Source organism: Otolemur garnettii, unplaced genomic scaffold (genome assembly GCF_000181295.1).
Source record: "Otolemur garnettii isolate 467f Iridium unplaced genomic scaffold, OtoGar3 scaffold00008, whole genome shotgun sequence".
Taxonomy (NCBI): Eukaryota; Metazoa; Chordata; class Mammalia; order Primates; family Galagidae; genus Otolemur; species Otolemur garnettii.
The window spans coordinates 18,270,807-18,291,819 of record NW_003852403.1 but is presented as its reverse complement, the minus strand read 5'-3'; the positions used below and the strand labels follow the sequence as shown (position 1 = coordinate 18,291,819).

Genomic DNA, 21,013 nt, shown 5'->3' with positions numbered 1-21,013 from the left:
TTCTGCCTTATTGTATTGGTCTAGGTAGGTTCTAAAGAAGGTAAAGTCAACTGGCCTCCTGATAGGGAAGCAGCAAGGTCACGTTGCTAGAAAGCACCTGAGTGAGCAAATGATGTTGTGGTCATCATGAAAAACAACAACCTACTTCTTTCTATTAGGGCAAGTCTTACCTTTTCATAGCCTCTTCAACATCATTTTGGTCTTTTTTCTTCTGTGAATCTATGAATTTTGGTATTGAATTGTCCAGATCTACTCCAAACTTTTTTAAATTAGATTTTGAGTAGAATTTCAGATAACATTTATTCAACAAATATTTACTGAGAACCTACTATGTCCTAGCATAATTGATACATAAATGAACAGAATAGACAAAAACCCCATCTCTCCTTAAGCCTATGTTTTAGATTACATGGGAAAAATAGAAATCTTTATGACCGTTAGTCTTCTAATCCATGAACAGATATTGTTTCTCAAATTTAGTTAGGTCTTTTATGTCCTTCATTGAAGCTTTATAATTTCTACTGACAAACTTTTAAAGTCTTCTGATTCATTCTTAAAGAACTTATTGTCTTCACTCTCTGGCTCTATGAGACGAAGTTCCTCAGGGTAAACAGTTGTAACTGCTTCACATCTTCTTACAGCACTGAGGACATCACCAGGCAGTAGGACAATGTACCTTGTTGAACAGACTGACTGAATAAAAGCACTCTGTAGGGCAGGTGTAGTGGCTCATGTGTGTGATCTGAGGTTGCAGTGAGCATTAATAATGTCACCACTGCAGTCTAATCGGGGGAGGGAAAGGGGGGAGAGGGGGAGGAGAGAGAGAGTGGGGGGAGAGAAGGAAAAGGGAAAGGAGAGGAGAGGAAAGGAAAGGGCACATTGAGGTAGAAGGGTTAATTTTCCTTTTGAAAATCTTTACCATGCCAGGTCAAATTATCCAATCTAGGCTAAGTTCTTAGAAATAAATAGTATTCATGTGGCAAGTGGATTTCCATCATCATGCATGTATGTGGAGCCCCTTATAGCTAGTGGGTAATGTAAAGAAATGACATGTCTAGTTACTTCAATGATAAAAAAAAAAGAAGAAAAGAAAGAAGGAAAATGCTCTACAATCTTTATATGAACATTTAAAGTAGTTAAAAATGTGTTCACCTGGCTTAGGCTAATCACACCTGTAACTAATAACTTTGAAATGTGCTTCTCAATTGGTTATAGGGAGGGAACAAATTAGCTCAGTTAATAACTGGAATAAAACTCAGTATGAGACTCTTCATAGAAACCCATAATATTCCTATTTCCAGACCCTCAATTACCATATATTTATGATTCCTAATTTTGCAAGTACTTTGAAATTCTAAAAGTATTGAAAAAGCTGCCGAAATAATGTTATAACACCAAATATTATAAAAATAGTGTTAAGTACTAGGGAGACATAAGCTTCACATTTTAATTCTTCATTCTCAATTGGGCAGATCAGATTCACTATGCCATCAAAATAGCTTATGAAAACATGATTTGCCATCAACTAGATTCTTCAAATGTTTCAAATTCTGATACATAGATAAGGAACAGCCTAAGGACTGTTTCTCTATATTCAGTACTGTTTAGAGTACACATACATAGAACCATAGGCCTTTGTAGATGGAATAATTATGAAGATGTTTTATAAAACCTCACTCTTTGGGGATTTTCAGATATTGTTTAAATAATTTAAAATCTACAGCATGTTACAATATGAAATGTAAAACTAGGAAACCAGAGTGGAAAGAACAAATAACATGAGCTCAGTTAATCCCACAATATAACTCCAAAATAGAACTCTCTGTAGGTCTCTCTTCCTGCCATTTATGTCCTGGTGTTTCCCGGGCTTCTCTTCTTGTCATTACAACTGCATACTAATAACTTCTAAATCCGTATCTCTAGCCAAGTTCAGTCAGTTGGGCAATAGATCCATGTATCTGTCTCCTCTGAGGTTTCACTGCTTAAATGTCACAGAAACACTGCACACTCAGCAAGTTCAAACTGAACTCACAATTTCATCTCTACTTCATCTTCTCCTTTCAGTAGCATCACCCATCTTCTAGGCCTCTATGACAAGAACCCTGGGTGTCGCTGAAGAGCCCTTTCTCCCTCTCTCATTTTTCATATCTACTTTATTACCAGGACCTCATCATCTCCTGCATGGACTATGGTGGCAGTAACCTAGCTGGACCTCCAGCTTCTAAATGTACCTCTTTTAATCAATTTTCCACATAACCTCCAAATGATCATTTTAAAATGCAAAGCAGATCAAATTCCCCACCTGTTTAATACATTTTAAAGGTTACCAATGTTCTTGCAGGATAAAGTGCAAATCCTTAGCATGACTACAGGATCCCCTATCGGATCTTGCCTACATTTCTAGCTTTCTCATTAAGTCCTGGTTTCTCAGATTCACTATTTCACTCCAATTCATTATTTCATAACTTTGCTCACACTGCTTCTTCTACTTGAAAGATCCTTTCACCACATTTAACCTAGTTATCTACTCATTCTTAAGGTCCAATGAAAACATTATTGCCTCTACAAAGCTTCCTGAAATCCACTTACGAAATTATATACTCCCATCTTTGTGCCATAAATGTTATAAGATCTAATATCTATGGAATACTTATAATACACTAGATACCATGTTTAGTGGTTTATTATATTATTTTATCATTATAAACTATAAACATAACTATTTTCACATTACCTTACTACTATACCCTACTGATACACTTCTAAGTGGATTTAAAATGTTTTATTTATTTATTTATTTATTCATTTATTGAGATAGAGTCTCATTTTATCTCCCTTGGTAGAGTGCTATGGCTTCATAGCTTACAGCAACCTCAAATTCTTGGACTCAAGTGATCTTCTTGCCTCAGTCTCCCAAATAGTTGGGATTATAGGCACCCACTACAACACCTGGTTTCTCTTTTTAGTAGAGATGCGGTCTCACCTTGCTGCTCAGGTGATCCATCGGCCTCAGTCTCCAAGAGTGCTAGGATTATAGGAGTGAGCCACTACACCCAGCTACTGTGTTTCCCCAAAAATAAGACCTACCCCCAAAATAAGCCCTAGCAGGACTTCTATGCATTTGTTAAATATAAGCCCTACCCCAATAATAAGACCTAGTGATGGGCATGGCTATGCAGCGTATCTGCATAGCGTATCTGCATAGCCATGTCATGCATTTCGGCATGGAGAGGAAGACATCCCCTGAAAATAAGCCCTGGTGTGTCTTCTTGAGAAAAAATAAATATAGGACAGTGTCTTATTTGGGGGGAAACACGGTAATATGCTTTATTTTTTACTTATTTGTATATATATTTTTTCCTACTAACCTGAAAGCTACTTAGGGCTGAACTGTGTTTTATCTTACCTCCTATTGCCTAAAGTCCTTCACTGCACAAGTAGTCTGTAAGCTCCATTAATAAATGAAGTTTAATGGTTCCAAGGACACCGATATTATGCAATTAAAGATGTTATCAGATGCATTAAAAAAAATCTAAATGCGTGCTGGACCAAAGCAATTACCTACCTAACTTAGTAGTTAGGCAACAAAGGAAAAAGAGTAGAGTGCAATGACACCAGTCTCCAAGATAAGCTAATTTAATAATGCATGTTTGCATCAATCACTTATGTATTTACCTGAGTTAATTATAGCCCATGCAGATTTTTTGCTTTCTCAACTTATTGGAAGAAAAATTTTCCTAAGAGTGCATTTAAAAATGCTATCTAATATAGCATGGGAAAATTTTATCCTAAAATGACCTTGTTAAAAATAGGAATTCTAAGCAATTCCATTTGAGCTAATACATGAAAGGTTCAGTAACTATCCAGTCGATGATTCCACTTTCTATTACTGGCTTTTGACATGATATTTAATATCTTGGATCAAATGTAAAGAATAGTAAAGAATAGGCCAGATACATAGCTGCCAGATTGCAGGAAAGTTACAGATCTGTTGATATTAATACTAACAGAAAGTCATATAGCTTCCCCAAACTTTCAGATGTGGTGGCAAGAAAAAGAGTAGAATATGAATTGCACATCAAAGAGCTTCCTCACTTAGTGTCAAAGTGTGGCAGGTTAAGCCTTTGTCTTATTTCAGAATTTTAGCAGTGTAATTTTCCACAGGTGTGACTAACGCAACCTATGTCACTCACAGACTGAGCTCTTATAAAAGTGATCATCAGTGAAATACAATCTGAGGAGGAGGTATTTGTTAACGAAGGGCCATAAAACCTTTCTTGTTTGTAAGAACTGATTTACCTTTATTAAATTATTTCAGTTAGATTTGATTTTAAAACTAGAACTTTAAGCATGTTGTGTCCCCTTGGCAACTACTAAAACAATAAAATTTAAAAATCATATCTAAAATATTCTCAATCAAATTCTTGTGCATTCGTAAGCCCTAGTAAAACCTTTAGATGCCTGCTATTTAAGTAAATATACCCCTTTATATTTATTTATATAATTAAGTACCCTATGCATTGTTTTCACTTAATTCAGGGTTCTGGATGTTCTTCTCTCTTTATTAGGAAACCATTTCTGTATTCTATTGCATTATTTTCTTAGCAAGTTTGCCATCTGAGTGCATCATCCACTCATCCTATACTTCATTCCATTATAATAATCTAAAAGATAACCCTCTTCAAGCAGGGGAAGTCTACAAATTTGCTGCTATTTTCTATTCTCTTCCTAGCTAGTGACTAAACTAACGACAAAATCAACCAAGCCAGAAATCAGCAGTCAACGATCCCGTTCTATCCCACCTTCATAATTGGTGATTAAGACCTACTGATTTTTCCTTCTGAATGCATTGAAAATTTTTCCCTCTTTAAGTTCACTAACACTGCTTCATCGCTTATCATTTGGATTATCGTATTATACATTATAGGTGATTTTCTAATTGGATTCTTTCCCCATTAGCCTCAGCTCCATTTCCTCCTATCTCCACACTTCCTCTGTCCCAGTTCATTGTTCTACAATAATTGTAATTACATTTCTGAAATAAAATGGCCAATGTCGTTCTCCTACATGAATCTTTCACTACTGACAATAAACCACAGGATGCAAGCCAAATTCCTATCATGGCATAGCAGCACAGCCTTTAGTATCTCGTCAGAGTGATTTTCCATTCATCTTTCTATGTAAGCATCTTCTAATGCTCTAGGCAGAAATAAGTGCCTCCTTACTCTATGGTCCATGAGTACTTGGCATATAGTATTGTTTTAGTACTTGTTGTAAGGAAAAAATAATTTAATTTTTTAATTTAAATGTAAATTACTTAATGAAAAATGGGATTGCCAAATATATACTGGAATCTGAGCTGATCACTGGCCTTCTGGCTTGTGAAAGAAGCCAAGAGGAAATAGAATAGTCATTTTAAAAAGCACAGAAAGCCTATTTACTGTAAATATATGACATAAAATAAATATGAACCAATATATCAATAAGAGAATAAACACAAAGGGACTACATCTGTAAGTTAAAGGAATGCTATTGAAAATTGGATCTTTGTGTTTTTGGAAAGACAGACAATTAAAATAAAAGTTGTCTTTTAAGTGTCAAAAGTTAAAAGATAGAAAGGACAATAAATAAAAGAGATATAAAAAGACAAAAAAAGACATTGAAATAAAGATGCTTCTACAAAAGAATGAAGAATAGTGCAGCTGAAAAATATAATTCCAAACCATATGGAAGTCATAACACTGCATATCTGTATAAAGGAAGTGGAGATTAGAAAAAGTAATCATCAGAGATTAACAATAGTGGAAATATCAATATGATTCTCTCAGCAGAAAAAAATTAGTAGACGAATAGATTTGGCAGCAAAATAATTAGTAGCCTTTAGAAGATTTAGAAAACACAGCTAAAAAGTGTGTTAGAAGCACAATTAGTAGCACTAATTCTACTTAAGTATATAATGAACTTCAAAATGTATTAGAATACTACAGAAATACAGAAAACTTTTAGATTTAGGAATTAAAGACCTCCATATCAGTTTTATCACTTTTAAACGATGGTTTGTACCAAAGTATTTCAGTATTTAAGACTTTGATTCATTCAATGAAATCAACAGTCTTTTATATTTTGTATTAATTATATTTTGTATCAAATTAATTATATTTTGTATCAAATGTATCAAAGACCTGTGATGACCTACAATGTAATTAATTAAAAATGGCATTGCCAAATGTATACCGGAATCTGAGCTTCCCACTGGCCTTCTGGCTTATGAAAGGAACCAAGAGAAAACTTAGGACTTCTGAAGAATAATTTGCAACCAAGATATTTGAAGAGATGAGCATCTAATAATTAAATTGATATCAATTTGCACTAGCTTGGTGGTGGGTTATTGGTGGTGAGTATGGATACGAATAAGATTAGACAATGAAATCCATGCATCTACCTTCAATCACTGTTCCTCTTTCATCCAACTATAGAAATGATCAGAAAGGACCCCTGTTAGGTGATAAAAGAAATCCTATTAAATGCTAGCCTATCAGTGGTGCTTCTGGAAACATAAAAACGGAATCTGGGTTAGTTTAGGATGAAATGATCCTTAACTTAGATAGCAGGTAGAAATGGATAATGTATATTTCATAAGTCTTTATGCAAAAGATAACAGCAATTTAACTGTATTTTATTATTTCAGCTACGTCGAATCTCACATTGCTATCAAGGAGATTGCTGACCATCAATTTTTCAGATTTATATACTAATACTGGTTTTACTTTGATAAAATATTTCTCTAGTAACAGAAATCTATTCAGAAATGGTAGTTAAGAGGCATTGATGGTCAGCCGATTTTTTTGCATTGTCTTTAGATCAGTGACTAGATTTTCCCAGTCACTGCTCTGTCAGCTTCAATACAACACATACATTTATCTTACTAACAGTTCAATTTATGAGATAGATGTTTTCCACAATTAAAACTACTGAAGCTTTAATATACAGGGAAATTATCATAACATTCTCGCCACATTTCTAATAATTCTGGAAGGCTGTATTATAGAAACAGATAAACAACTACAGCTGTTTTTCTGAGGATGGTTTTTGAGATAGGATATCAAGAAGAACATATATGTAAATCATTAAATAAACTACTAAGTTCTTATCCCCAAGAAATAAGAACATTGGGAACAGATTTATAAAAGCCCTCTCGATGAGGGATGAAGTAGGAAGAGCTGGTCTTACTTCTATTAACCAAATGGATAAGCTGAATGGACAGCTGATGAGTAGAGTTGATGGAGATTTGCTACAAGAAGGTTAATTGCAGAAGAAACGAAATTGATCTGACGCTGGAATGATTTTGAACTAGTTAGCTCTATGAAAGAAAACACCTACTTATATAAAATCTCCCACTTAACTGAGTTTAAGGCCAGTTCCATAGCCACAAAATTATGAAGAGCTAGAAAGGAATGTTAAAGATCATCTCCTCCAACCTCTGTATCTCTAAATAAATGGGAATCAGATCTGCTGCCTCCTATAATAGGGCTCTCACCATTGAATTAAACCAAATTAATTCTATTATGGATTCAATAGAAGAAATCTTGATGTGAAGGTGATCAGCCTGGATATAAGTGTCCCCCAACCCTCATGTGACAATTACGGTAAAATTCTACAGAGAATAAATTATGAAAAGCAAAGAAGAATGCCAGTGCAATTCTGTTAAAGCTAAAGCAATTTGAGAATTTAATTTTGGCATACGTAGCCAAAGTTAATTACTCATGTACAACAGGCTGGAACTTGACCAAGGGCTGACTCAGCAGCTTTAAAACTCCTTGGTTGAATTTTAAAAAGTAAAGTAAGAAAGTAAGGGGAGAAGGTAGGGAGACCAGTCCAAGAAAAACGTCTAAATTAGATAAATGAATAGCTTAATAGTGAAATTGTGAAATCTGGGATCTGAGTTACCTTTAAGAATGCTAGGTGCTCATGGAAAGTTTTGTAAAACTAAAAGAAAGTACAGCAGAAGGGGCAGGGGCATCAGGGCAAGGTTTGGTGAGCTAGGAGGATGGGAAAATGGGCGTGGGGTATCTAGAGTTGTCCACCAGCTTGGAATCAAACTTTCCCATTAATCAAAAGCCTTCTGATACATAATTGCCAACTACAATTAGAAACAGACAAATCTAGTGATCTAAGGTTTAATACTCCAAAGGAAGAATTTTACAAAGGAAGTCTAGTGGATTCTAAGTGGATTTATAATTTAATTAAAAATGCAGTTTACATGTACCTTCTGCACGTATCCAGAAATACTTTCAGGATGCAAAAAGGCACACTCTCATTATTTTTAGAACACAGGGAAAACAAGGATGCTATGGGAAATACAAGGAAACTCACCAATCTCCCTGTGTCTACCCCTTCCTTTTCTTTATTTTTAGCTTAGTCATTTTCACTGAGCAGCTTCAGAAACTTGTTCATCCCTGGAACTCCATTTGCATTTCTTCTTCATCAGGGCTTCATCAGGGCTGGGAAAAGGGAATTGAGGAAGCAGAGGGTGCAGCAATGGGTGTGAGGCCGTCCCTGCTTGACTGGCCATATTCAAGCCTCATCATCAACTATCAGCTCAATTTCTTCATCTACGAAATGAGGAGTTTGAATTAGATGATCTCTAAGCTTTCTGACAGCTTGAAATGGAGTCCATTCATTAATTTCTGTTTCTGAAGTTTCCTCACATTCTCTTTAATATGCTTGAATAGGTAGCTTTTGCAAAACAATTCTTTTTTTATCTACACTATTCTGCTTATATACGTATGCTGAAGTGCCCCAGGCTTTGCTAAAGGCCCGTGTGGACAAATAACTTCAAATAACTATGAACCCTCCAAGCAGTGCAAGTCATGTAAGGTCACCGTTTACCTTATACATGGATAGGAAGGTTTTTGTAAAAGTGACAAATATTTTTAATACTTAATTGAAATACTTTTATGATAGCAAAAGTGATGCTTTCTACAAGATTGCATCTAAATCTAAACCATAGAGAGGAACTACTTCAATTTGTTTGGTGTCTGTGGTTGAACAGCAGAAAACAGAAAGAAAAAGACAAATTCTATGGGAGTCCAGCATGGTGCCTTTCACAAAATGGACAAAGGTAAATTAATTATCCCAGCCCTGAGTTCAAGGGTCCTAATGGCCAGCTTGGACACCTACTTCTTTGTAAAACTTGTTTTAAAAAATCAGGCTAACATGGTACTAAGTAATCGTGCAGGAAAACCTTTTTTATATTCCAGAGTCACTGGCCATATTTCTTACATCATTGCTGGAAAAATAAACATACTTGGTTTTTATTTAGCATATATTTAATTACAGATGTCTTCATATACACAAAATTAATTTTTAAAATAAACTAAGAAGACTAGAATAAAGGAGAAAGGATAAAAACATAAAAGATAAAACATTAGTCATCTAAACATAACAAGACCTAAATTTCCATTACCTAATATATATTCATCCTAAGACTTGTGGCTGCTGAATAAAATATAATCCCCGGTTGCAGCACTGCTTTCATGGATATTAGGATATTGTTTATAGTGCTGTGGTTCTTTCCATAGGCCACAGACACACGCAGCCTTTTAGCTGCAATGCTCAGACATAATGACAATACGCCCCTCTCAGCGGAAGTACTCTGCACACCCTGCCACGGTGACTTCACTCATCCCTGAGATGCCGCAGAATCTAGCCGCCCCAGTTACTCACCCACAATGCCCGTGTGCCATGACTAATCTGAGATAAAATGGAGAAATAAACAAAATTAATGTTCCTCTCTTCCTGTTGCTTCTTGCCATTCTCCTTTCTCTGGCAGCTTCTCCTTTAACCCTGCGTTATCTTGCACTACTCCTGGCATGAAGAGAGCTTCCCATGCTGTACCAAGCCTTCGAGCCCTGTACCAATATTTCTCAAAGGACGTGCCAAGGACGCCAGTCTTAGGAGATGCTTCTGAAAAATATCAGAGCGTGTGGAAAGATGCCGATAATCAATATTTGGGGGAAACTTTGCATCGTATATTTCCAGGCCCACGGATTTCCCATAGCTTTGGCTTTGAAGAAATACTTTATCTGTATTTAACCCATGCAAATCCAAAATTTACTTAGCCAGGGAGCCTATTTCATACTATTTTTTTTAAATAAACTCTAATAACATATCTGATAACTAGTGGAAATAATAGGCACATCCTTGTCCTCGTGTAGAATTTAACCACTTAGATCCTTTTCCTTAAGATTCTCACTAGGTAAATGGAGGCCAATAAAATTTGAGAGGTCATTTTTTTCTAAAATAGAGTCATGTGTTACCTCTATCAAAGGGCAGTTGATTTTAACACACATTTGCAATCCATCAGCCAAAGTGCAGAAGAAAGTGGGTGTTTGGGGCGTAGAAGTTGTGAGATTGTCCCCCGCACATTTGTTATTGCATGTGTGAGTACCACATCCGTTCTGGAATCCCTGTACCCACAGGGCTCAAATTCCGAAGCAACAGTTACAAATACTGAGTGAAGGCAGTATCTGTAGACACACTGAATCAAGCCATTTTTGTCATCTGATTAACACAAATGAATTATCTGCCTTTTCATGTAAAAAGAGAAAAAGCCTCTGACCAAGATCTGGCTGTGGAGACCTGGCTGCATCATAGTCAGGCATCCGACTAGTGACCAATACTTCAAAAGGCTTCAGAGGAAGAGTTTTACTTTGACAGTCTGCTTATCTTAGACAATCTTAGAATGTCTCGCCATTTATATGATTCCTTACTATCTAAAAAAAAAAAAAATGGAAACATGGACAAGAGCCAGAGATAGTGACTGATATTTGCATAAACCAAAAATTAAAAGGGTGATGATGAGGATAAGGAAAGGAAGGGTATGGCCCTTGCTTCCTTCTAAGAAGGATGACACAGGTGGTGACCCCCAGGCATGGTGCCTGAGACTCTGTCAGCTTTTTATCCCCATACAAGTTTTAAAACACAAAATATTTGTAATTTTCCTTGCCAGTGGAAATCAGCACTATTTCCTGACACCCCAATCCGTTCTCATAGCTGACTGCAGATCTAATTCTACAGTAACCGACAGACCTGGCCGATAGCTGAAATGCTTGATTCTCACAAAATCCTCTTTGGTAGGACCAGCATACTAGCCTTTTAAACTAAAGCATGTCGATTGTCGGTAACTTCTTATCTTTATAAAATAGTTGCTGGTGCTGGGGACCTCTGTAGGATTTTTGTTGGCGATTTGCTGTTTAAACACATGCAATTACTTTATAAACAACTTTGCTCCCATCTGGCAAGGGCAGCGCTACTGTTTAATACAAGGAAATCAAACAGCACAGAAATGAAGCCTCTAGGTCACTCAGACAGGAAATGGCAGAGCCAGGATTTCAGCTTACTTCTGCCCACTCCAAAGCCGCTGCCCTGTCTTCTGTGTATCACGCCATTTAACTGTATTTATTCAGTTTGCTCTCCGGATTGATGCTTTGAGTATTGATTTATAGGTATATAGGTGTACTTAAGAGTTTTGTTATTTAATATCTTTCTTATGTTTTATCAACTTGAAAATAAATTGTCAAAAAGACCAGACTGGCATCAACCAGAATCTCTCTCTCTCCCCACTAGCTCCCCATAACACAATGTTTTAGGTATATACTCAGCTACTTGTCTACATTTTGAAAAGAGTAATTTTATGTTCTCTTATTTTATAGGTTATTCAACTTCCACTTCCACAAGTGTAGCTAACCAGATATTTTCTGTCCTTAACTTCAACCTTAAGCTACTAAGGTGGAGTTCTAAATTATTTGCCTTAGAGGTTTCAGAATTGTATCATAAAAAGTTGACAAAGTACATAACAAAAGTTAAAATGCATTTAAATCTTGAGTAATTCTAACGCTGTCATTAGAAGATTTAAATACTGGAACAGTATAATATTTTAAATACCTATCTTTAAATTTTCCAATTCTGTTTGATACATTTATTCTCTGTATATCTTACTATCGATAAAATCATGCATTGCTTGTTGGTTCCTCACTCTAGGCTTTGGTGTGCCATCGTTTCACCTCTGTGACTCCTAGAGCAGAGTTTACCTTCAAATTCTTAGTTATCAGTTCCCCTTTAGCATCAACGCATCGAACTGAGATTAGACTGTGACTCACCATGTGTCTGCAGCTTTCCTTTCCAAACTGCATTTTTTCCTTTCCTACTATTTCAATATTCAAACAGCTCACTGTAAAGAAATATCTCGGCTTTTCTTCTCCTGAACCAATCTACAATTAGGTTAAATCTGTCTCTTTTAACATGAAACCCCCTTGAAATGTTTATTTCTCATGGGATTTTTTTTTTAAGTATCAGATGTTTTTGCTAAATTACTAAAAGCCTAAGATATTTTAACAAGAAGAACTTTTACCCTTTATGCAATTTAATTGACAGTGAGACTTTAATTAGGTCAAACTTACATTCCAAAATCCTAAAATGATATCCAGTAAAAGAGAAAACCTAAAAACACGAAGCAAAGACTCTTCTCAGAAACCATTGTCAGTAATTCTCTATAAGATATTATAATTTTTAATAAACATCCAGTATTTCCCACCAGTTAAAAATCCATAATTTCTTACAGATAACTATGGTAGGAAGGTTCTTTCCTACATATATAAAAGTAAAAAGAATTTCATTTTTTAAGTATGTTCCCTAAAATTTTTTTTCAAGTAGCGGCTCACGCCTGTAATCCCATCACTATGGAAGGCTGAGGCGGGTGGATTGCTTGAGCTCAGGAGTTAGAGACCAGCCTGAGTAAGAGCAAGAACTGTCTCTAAAAATAGCTGAGCACTGGGGCGAGTGCCAGTAGTTTCCAGCTACTGGGGAGGCTGAGGCAACAGGATAACTTGAGCCCAAGAGTTTGAGGTTGCAATGAGCTATGATGCTATGTCACTCCACCTAGAGTGACAAAGTGAGACTTTGTCTCAAAACCAAAATTATTTTCAAGTAATTAAAAAGTACAAAGACTTTAAAATCCATTTACCACCACTTAATATATTTTAATTCAAATATATATATAGGCGGGCACATAGGACAAAAGAATAGTAGGTAAGGTAGATAGGAAGAATAATTTCTTAAAAATGGACTAAGGCTACCTCCAGCTACGTCAAATGCATGTGCCATATTAAATATAACTACAGTTGATGTAATCAAAGCATAACAACTTCAAATGAAATTGATTTACTAAAATTGAGATAATATTTTATTAACTAATAAAATACCGCTGACAAGAAAAGATTTACGAATTTAAATGTTAGAACCATCACCTACAAAAGCTGAGGAGATGAGATTATTAATGTTTTTTCCTATTGCCCTTCTACCAATTTAATTTTTTAAGCTATACCATTTTTTTATTGTTCATTTATATTATTTCTATTTTTTTTATTCAATAGCCATAATGCTGTTAATAGCCATAATTTTAGTTCTGAATGTAAATTGTTTAAAGACTAATCTTTAGTTTTCTATACCTGAATTCTCTGCCTTGATTCACCTCTTGGTAGACTGAATTTTACTGCATTTTTTTGTTTTGTTTTTTTTTTTTTACAGGGTAAAGGGGCTATTCAGTGTTTATGTTTTGCTTAAAAAGGCAACAATTTATTTGTTCCTAATTCTGTGCCTTAGCTAGCTATTTCCACTGATCTGAGCTGGCTTGGCAGATCTCAGAGGTCATCTCACAGCTTTGCAGGGGCTGGATAGCCTAACACAGCCTTATTCATAAACCTGGCTTTGCAGACTGGTTGATCTCAGGGGCTCAGCTGGGCAGCACATCCTTGCTCCAGGAAGTCTCTCATCCTCCAGTAGGCTGGCCCAGGCATGTTCGTGGTGGTGCCCTCAGGATTAAAAAGACCAAAAGGAGAGAGAGGGCTCCAATGCTCAGGCATCCGCCAAGGCTTTGCTTGCTTCGTATTTCATTTCTCCTTGTTTTTAATTTTCCTTCAGTGAGGACTTATACTATCTTTCTTAACTTCTTATAAGCTCGGGAATACTTGTGTATTTATATTTTTTTTTCATGTCAACAACTTTATTTAAAATATGGAATGCTTCACGAATTTGCGTGTCATCCTTGCGCAGGGGCCATGCTAATCTTCTCCGTATTGTTCCAATTTTAGTATATGTGCGGCCAAAGCAAGCACTGTGTATTTATTTATATTTAAAAGACAACTTGGATGGGCATAAAATTTTGGGTTACATGTTCTTGTCCTTAGAACTTTTAGACATCACCCTATAGAGTTTTGACATTTGATGAACTCATGATACCACTGACTTCATTTTCCCCCCTTCCTGCTGGGATGCCCATGTAAATGTGTTTATTATCTTTAACATGAACTAACATTACCGCCATGCAGAATGCCAGTAAAACCATAGTTAAGCCATTATTCTAGGAATTTGTTTCACTTTCACTTTTCTTTAAAGGTCCAAGACTATAATTTCTATGTGTATTAGATTCTTTATTTTTCTTTCCACATCTATCATCTTCCCATAATAAATTTTATGTTATTATGCATTTGAATTTAATTTTCTGGAATTTTTTTCAAGGCTTTTCTCCATATTTCTAACTATTTCATGTTTGTTGCTTCTCCTATCTTTGTCTATGCAAAATCTTTATGTTTCTCTTTTTTTTCTGATATATATCACCTCTTTCATCTGTTTCCCATTAAAACCCTAGTTTGATTTTGTTAGGGTTTGTGTGTGTTTGTTTGCCTGTGTAATATCTATTACATTGTATATAAGCTTTGAGTAGTTTTTATCCTAATCTGCCTGTATTTCTTTGGGAAATTCTTGTGTGTGTGTGTGTGTGGTTTTTATATGGCTCTTCATTATGTTATTATCTCTTCGGTTTCCTTTCTAATTATCACTCATAGTTGATGATCCAGATTGAAAGAACAGGAACAGTCTGGAGTCTTCTGGTGAGACTTTTTTTAACTTCATTTCTCTGTTATCAAACCTCTTATTTCCTCTTCCCCGGCCACACCTCTCCATCTGGAGTCTGTGGCTAAAAATAACTAGTTTTATGTCACAGGCATTCTATGTTATGGTTCAAACTCACTCTTTTTCTTCTTCACTCCTCCTCATCTCTGGTGTTCTCTGGTTCTGAGACTGGAATCTATAAAAGAACCCTGCTCTTCCGATATAGGTTCTTCTTCAGCTACCTCTCCTGGAGGCTTCCAGGATTCAAACCTGTTCCAAGGCCTTCCATTACCATGCCTTTCTTCTCCCTGAGTCAGGGATCTTTTGACCTTCAAAGACCATGACAGTTTTTGAGATCTATTTTATCAGACTCGAACAAGTACTATGGCATTATAAGAAAAATAAACCCATGTATGCACTAGGGCGGATGATTAGGCATGTCATTTATAAATACATACACTGCTTTTAGTTACTATTGTGGGAACAACAACTAAGGGCCTCATAAGTATATGTATGCAATTATATCTCCTTCCAACATTAATTGTGACAAACTTTAGATATAGTAACAGGAAATCCAATAATGCTTTAAAATAAAGAAGGGTTTATCATTTATCTCACTAAAAAGAAAACTATCAGGAGGCAGTGGCACCTAGTGTTGGATTGCTAAATTGACTTGAGGCCTCAAATCTCTCCAATTATTTTGGCTTAGCCTCCCATAGTCCCAGAATGGCTGCTGCCCTACAGGCATTAGATCTCTGCTCCAGGTGAGAGGAGGAAAGGGAGAACTTGTCACGACCTTCCTCTTTTAATAGGAAAACAGAAGCCTCTACCACCATTACCTCCAATAAATTTCTGCTCACATCTCAGCAGCTGCTAAACATTTTTCAGCACTATATTATAGGCATTCAAGAGAGATGAGAGTTAGGAGGAGCTGTTGATTCAGCCAAACAAAGGTGTTTGCTATTCCCCAAATGCTGAGAATTCCTCAACAGAAAGGATTAGGAGCATAGACGTCTCCATATGCCTAGTACTTAGCAGGGTTGGACATATTTGTAGACACTAAATAAATATTTATTGAATTATAATCCTTTATGGCTAGCATTATTTATTACTTCTGAACCTATAATTGAACTGACATTTTCAAAAAACATTCACCATGGATATTGGATAACTATAATAGGGAGTTTATAAATCTATAAAACTTCATTAAATTGAAATTAAGACTCTGTTCATCAAATATGTCAATAGGCAATTCGTGTGACCAAAATTATATTAAAAATAAAATCTGAGCAATATCAAACAGATTTGGAGTGACAGAGAAGATGTCAGCTTAGATTTATGTTTTGTTTGTAAAATAGTTTTCTGCCCTATTTTCCCTGTGTGATCCCTTAATCCATCCTCTAAAGAGCCAGCCTATTTTGCTTTTAATCTTAAATTATGTAAGGAGTTACAAATAAGGTAGAATATACAATCTCTAATAACATAATAGGAATTAAACCATAGAGTGCATTCAGGGTGCCAGAAAGTGCTTTACAGGCTACGTTGGGTTCTATCATCAGTATCTATGGAAACTTTTCATTCTATTTCATAATATATACATGTGGGTTATCATACAAACTAATACTTTTACTTAAAACTTTCAGTAAAATTAAAACTTGGTCATGGACCAGGTTTATCCTGGGCTTTATGAAACTTTAATAATAATACGATAAGGATAACAGTGAATAGGTAGAGTGCTTCTATGTGCCAGGTCCTTTTCTAAGCACTTGACATATGAACTCATTTAATCCCCAGAATAGCCCCAGCAGGTAGGTACTATCAACACCCACGTGTACAGAAAAGAAGACTGGAGCAGAATGTGAGATAATTTGCCTAAGGACTTGCAGGTAGCAAGTGGCAGAGGTGAGATTCAGCTGCCGATCATCTGGCTACAGAACCTGGGGCCTTAATTACTCACTCCCAAAACACACTGTGCACCCACAGGTTTCAGCAAACATATCTCATCTCATTTCAAGCCCTCTATTAGGTAGGCATTATTTCCTACACTCAATCTATGAGGAAACAGAGCAGTTTTTTTTTTTTTTAATTAAATCATAGCTGTGTACCTTAATGCAATTATGGGGTATAACGTGCTGGTGTTATATACAGTTTGAAATACTTTCATCAAACTGGTTAACATAGCCTTCATGGCATTTTCATAGTTACTGTGTTAAGATATTGAGGAGATAGAAGTTTATCTTGGAAGATAAACTAGCAACTGTAACTTGCTAAAAACCATGAGACCATGAAATTTAGTTCAAACACAGCCCTCTCTTACTTTGAAATCTACAGTGTGCTGTACTGACTGACAAATGGAGAAAAGATTCCAAAGAGTGATGCACTTCTTACATCACAAAGTATAAAGACTGTCCAAAGGTCACAGAACTTGAGAGCTGAAGGGATCATATTCTAACCCACTGATTTTACAGGTGGGAAAGTGAAAACCAGAGAGACTAGAAATGTCACCACCGACCTGCAAGGTCTCCAATATCCCCACCTCTGAAATATACCGTGTTTCCCCCAAAATAAGACATTGTCTTAAATTTATTTTTTCTCAAGAAGACACACTAACCCTTATTTTCAGGGGACATCTTATTTTTATTAAGTATAATACAACAATCTACATTTACTCAAATACAGTTAAGTCATCTTCTTCTGGAACCTGATAGAGAGAGCTGACCTTGTTGGTGGGGCTGGCGCTAGTGATGTGTTAACTCCTTTCTCCTAGCCATTCGCACGCGCAATAGGGTGCCTGTGACTGCAGTTACCACACACGCACCCACACAAGTGCTAAGGGCTCAGAGAAAGGAGCTGTGGCAGATAAAAGGTATTCCAGTCTTCTATACCGCTGGGCAGGAAATCACTAAATCTTATTATGGAGGTAGGGCTAATATTTAACAGATGCATAGAAATCCTGCTAGGGCTTATTTTGGGGGTAGGTCTTATTTTCAGGGAAACAAGGTAGTACTCTCTATATTTTCTTTCCTTTTCCCTTTATTGCAGATTTTCCATTTAAAATCATTTTAGAGTAATGAAAAACCTTCAGTAATCCATAGCCTTTATTTTCTCCAAAAAGCACCATCCTCGGTTGTCATCTTAGAAAATATGAAGTCTACTTGCTAGCAGGGCATCCAGCACAACATGTACCAAACTTGTCTCCAGGAGCCTCAGCAAGACAAAAATCTTAGCAGTTTATACCCAGAATCCCTGAAGAACCCTGTTCATTATGTATCCACATTTATCGTTTGCCCTCTTACTAGGACAACTGTAATCACTAAGGTGTTCAAATTGCTTCCTACTTCCATTAGTTTTAAATATGCTGTGTTAGATTTTTGGTTCTCTGAGATCTGTGTGTATTAAACTTTATTCAAAGTGTTTCTAGAAAAAATAATTAGCGCTTATTATAATATATTCTGCAAGTTGGAAAAATGTTACAGCCCCATAAACATAAAGCAGTTTACTCCTTAGCAGCAAAGACATGCCATTTTCAATCTCATTCCATAATAATGAAAATAATAAATATCTTCCCCTTTTATTTTTCAGATAAGGAATATTCTGGGCTTTTATTTTATTCTTTAAGTGATACTGTCATTGTGTATTATTATTTTACACAAACCTAACTGAGATAAAAAGAACATAAACCTTTATTTTATATATCAGGAAATTAAGGCTCAGAGAGGTTAGGGAAAAGGCCAAAGTCCAAAGTCCAAATTCTAATAAGTGTAAGAACCTGACTCACATCAAGATGCGTTACATGCTGCTGGCGTCCTTAACACCACACTAAGCTACCTCCTTAGTTCAAAATTTCTCTACCATTCATAAGTAAAGGGGTATATCTGTAATATTTGCTATTTATTTCAATGAATAATTATTTTAGAGTTTTTCATACTAACATGTTTTCCTTGATTAGAACTTGTTAAAAGTTCTCAACTCAAAAAATTTGAATAAAGCCAAAAATTGTTATAATGTCTTTAAACAAACATTTCTAAGAAGTAAAGCCCAGAATATAAAGGAACATCATTCTTGAATTCTCGAAGAATTAAAAGTTGATCTCATATTTGATCCTGCAATCCCATTACTAGATATCTATGCAGAAGAAAAAATTTCATTTTACTACAAGGACATTTGCAGTAGAATGCTTATTTCAGCTCAATTCACAATTGCCAAGGTGTGGAAGCAACCCAAGTGCCCATCAACCCATGAATGGATCAACAAACTTGGTATATGTACACCGTGAAGTAATGTTCAACAACAACAACAACAACAAAAAGATCTTTTGTGTTTATCTGGATAAAGTTGAAAGACACTCTCCTTAGTAAAGTAGCTCAAGAATGGGGGGAAAGGCTTAGCTCAAGTGGCTAAGGTGCCAGCCACATATACCTAAGGTAGCGGACTCAAATCCAGCCCAGGTCCGCCAAACAACAATGACGGCTGCAATCAAAAAATGGCTGGGCGTTGTGGCGGGCGCCTGTGGTCCCAGCTACTTGGGAGGCTGAGGCAGGAGACTCGCTTGAGCCCAGGAGTTGGAGGTTGCTGTGAGCTGTGATGCCATGGCACTCTACCCAGGGTGACAGCTTGAGCCTGTCTCAAAAAAAAAAAAAAAGAATGGGGGGAAAAGGTATCCAATGTAGTCAATACTAATGTGAAATGAATATATAAATAACTATATGTCTTCAAGAAAGAAAAAACAAGTATATTCTAGCAAGAAGTAGAGGAGAAGGGGGTCAGGGGAGAGGTGAGGAGTGAGGGCGATTGGTAAGAGCTCACCTAATGTGCTCACTGTGAGAATGTTCATCATGTCTCCTGGGTGAAGAACTCGACTACAACTTGAACTTTACCTTAAAAGTGAAAACAATGTGCAACCCTAAACATCTGTACCCTCGTATTAAGTCTGAAATTAAAAAAAAAAAAGAACATCATTCTCAAACCTGCAATGCCACTTAAAAGTCCACACACCTACTGTGCAAAAAGTCACATTTAAACACTTTATCCTGAATTACCATGACCTCAAAGAACATAGTACTCTATACTTTTCCCTAAAAGAACAGTTACACTCATTGATGGCTATGAGTAAAGTTTATTTTCTTTTCTTAAAAAAAAATAGTATTAATAGTATTAATACCGTATGGTGAAACGTCAGGAATAGTTCATTTCAATGAAGGTTCTATGGTCATAGGCAGGTGAAGTGGCCCAGTGTTCTAGTGGCAGATATAATATAGAAAACAAGGTTTTCCTTTAAAGAGGTGGAAAGTTATTACAACAACAATAATCTTAAAATAGCTTTCTCCAAATGTGCACTGCTGAATTAGATGGAATCTAAAGCCCTTACTGGTCAATACAGAGGGAAAACAGGCTCCCTCTAACCAGGACTGGGAGTGATCACTTATCTCTCACCTTCCAGTGTTCTATTTGGGGTACGGAAAGACAGTCCAGAGCCCTGGGGTTTACAAACCTGCAACACTAAGCTTAGCTGGGAATGCTGCTTTAACATTCCAGATGATTTGTGTCTCAAAACAAGTAATTAGGGATAGAGAAAAGGGAAGGGGGCATTAAGGATACTCTTTTCCCCCTTAAAGCAGAGAATCAAGATGATCACTTTGTCCTAGGTTCAGTGTAGAAATCAATCACCATCAAGCACTACTCATTTCATTAGAAAAGGATTTCTTTTGCTAAAATTCTCTACCATGCATGCTCCCAGTGCTTCACAGCTATATTCATAATTTTCTTAAATTTATAACGACTCCAGGCTTATCAATACCCCTTATAAAGTTGATGCAGGACTGGTAATAGGTTTAAAGAAAAATTGTCATTTACATCATGCTGTTTTGTTGAGGAGACGCTTTGCTGCTATTTATAGCTTTAATATGCTATTGTATGCTTCCTAAATGGTGTAACTTGTGGAGTTATGGTATATGTAAATTAAGAAACACTTTTGGGCTCGGCGCCTGTGGCTCAAGCAGCTAAGGCGCCAGCCACATACACCTAAGGTGGCGGGTTTGAATCCCCAGCCCGGGCCTGCCAAACA

At 36.2% G+C, this 21,013-nt stretch overlaps 2 protein-coding genes and 1 non-coding gene across 4 annotated transcripts in view; 1 reads left to right on the top strand and 2 right to left on the bottom strand.

The window, feature by feature from the left end:
* The window catches only part of CTNNA3 (catenin alpha 3), a 1,564,769-nt gene that overhangs the window by 966,931 nt on the left and 576,825 nt on the right, over positions 1–21,013 (bottom strand). The window lies entirely within an intron of this gene.
* LRRTM3 (leucine rich repeat transmembrane neuronal 3) overlaps positions 1–21,013 on the top strand; it is a 182,046-nt gene that overhangs the window by 78,844 nt on the left and 82,189 nt on the right. The window lies entirely within an intron of this gene.
* LOC111723169 lies at positions 14,068–14,174 on the bottom strand. Its single transcript, XR_002771767.1, has one exon. It is a non-coding gene; the product is annotated as a U6 spliceosomal RNA (small nuclear RNA).